The 1,863-nt window shown below is 32.7% G+C and overlaps 1 long non-coding RNA gene across 1 annotated transcript; it reads left to right on the forward strand.

Annotated features, from left to right (window-relative positions):
- The first annotated feature begins 8 nt into the window (after window positions 1-8).
- On the forward strand, window positions 9-1,517 carry LOC114578473. Its single transcript, XR_003699493.1, has 2 exons — window positions 9-142; window positions 1,408-1,517. It is a non-coding gene; the product is annotated as an uncharacterized LOC114578473 (long non-coding RNA).
- Window positions 1,518-1,863: the final 346 nt, after the last annotated feature.

Below are 1,863 nucleotides of genomic sequence, written 5' to 3' on the forward strand. Positions count from 1 at the left end.
ATGTCAATGATTAATTTATGATTTTGCTGTTCTCAGGTTCGTGATTAACACCTGCAAGCAATTAAAAGAGAAGAAGTCATATCTAGTATGGAATGCAGTTGGTTGTCTTGGAGTTTATGCTATGATGGATCTTGTGAAAGAGGTACAGATCCCATGCTAAATAATCAGATTTATTCTTCAAAGGTCATCGAATTTTTAGGCAGCGCACTGTTTATAGCATGGTCTATATAATGGACAGTAATGTCAATGTCTTTTGAAATGTGAGGTCTTATTGTTAAGCTGGTGAAATAAATCCTTAATGCACTTTACTTGAACTAAATCCTTATTTCTCCTTGCAAAATAATCTACCAGTTTCAAAGATTTTCTCATCTATTAGTTTATTTAGAAGTTAATGCTTTGTTCTTGTTGTTAAGCATTGATGTAATGTTGGTATCAAAGGCTTGGCTAAAATATTTCATAGAATTAAATTAGAATTTTATGTAATTTTACCCTGGGGATTGTTGACAGTAATTCGTATCCAAGCAATAAGTTGGATAATAATTAAGAAGTTTGTTTACATTTCTCTCCTTCTTCTTGATCATTGCCTCTCATCTATTTTGATTGTTCTCTCCATCCTTGCCTCCCACCACTTCTTTGCTATCCTTATATCTATAGCCATAATTGTGTCATTATCATTTATGAAAAAATAACATCGTTAGAGGGTGCTTAATCTAAATTTGCTTGACTACAATTTTTCTGAATTTTGAAACAAGTTTCTAAGAAGAATTCATAAAGCTTGTTCATAGTATATTAGACGAAATAGATGATGATTATGCTTGTTATTAGATTTAGATTTTGATGATATGATATAGTGAAGAGTTGTAACTTTGGCAAATTTAACTATTGTATACTCCAATGTAACCAGTTGCATTTGTGAATTGCATTTATTTTGCATTACATTTGTAATGACTTTTAATGAATTTTAATTCTCAAGATGAAAATGAAATTTAATTCTCAATTTCATATTGGGTATTTAGCGCCCATTTAATTAGTAGGAAATTTGATTTACCTAAGTAGTGTGGATTGATGTATTTTTCCTTTAAAAATTCTCTACCCATCCTAATGAAAAATGAGAAGAAAAAAATTTTGGACAATCCTTGTGACTTGCATGTTTCCCCTCTCAATAAACAAAAACTCAATTTCTTATCAAGAAAACAAAGAAGTACTAAACAAAACAATTTTTACTAAATTTCTACCCAACCAAACAAGTGGGGCAAAATAAATCTCAGTTCAATTTCCTTATCATCTTCATTATAAAATCCTTTCTTGTAATTCCTCCAAACTAAAATGTTAGTATAAGGCTAATGATAATGATGATCTGAAATATTGTTGAGCTTTAATTTAATTGAAGTTGTTTCTTAAACCTAGGTGAATACCATTCAGCATTGCGGGGGACAAAAAACTGCAGATGGAAAGAGATTCCGTACCGGTGGTGGTATTTTATGGAATATTTTAAAGAGTCGTGAGCCAAATGCATACAAAGAAATTATGGCAAAGGGCAAGGAGTTTGAGGTAAGCAAGCAGTATAGATTAATACTTTCTGTTTCTGGGTTTTGCAACATTATTCAACTCAATCTTTAATTTATGTTGCTTATGCAATTAGGAAAGGATCTCCTCCCAATATAATGTATTAATTCTTTGCTGGGCTCCACCCCTAATCCTCTCTCTCCTTGTCCCCAGCCCCACCTGGGCCAGACTTCCTCGCTGGACCAATCCGGCTGTACAACATCAACAACAATGACAAGCCTTTGTCCCATTATGTGGGGTCGGCTACACGAATCTTTTTTGGTCATTGTGTCTGGTTAAAAGTCAAATTCTCATTTA

Source organism: Dendrobium catenatum, unplaced genomic scaffold, assembly GCF_001605985.2.
Source record: "Dendrobium catenatum unplaced genomic scaffold, ASM160598v2 original_scaffold_45512, whole genome shotgun sequence".
Classification (NCBI taxonomy): domain Eukaryota; kingdom Viridiplantae; phylum Streptophyta; class Magnoliopsida; order Asparagales; family Orchidaceae; genus Dendrobium; species Dendrobium catenatum.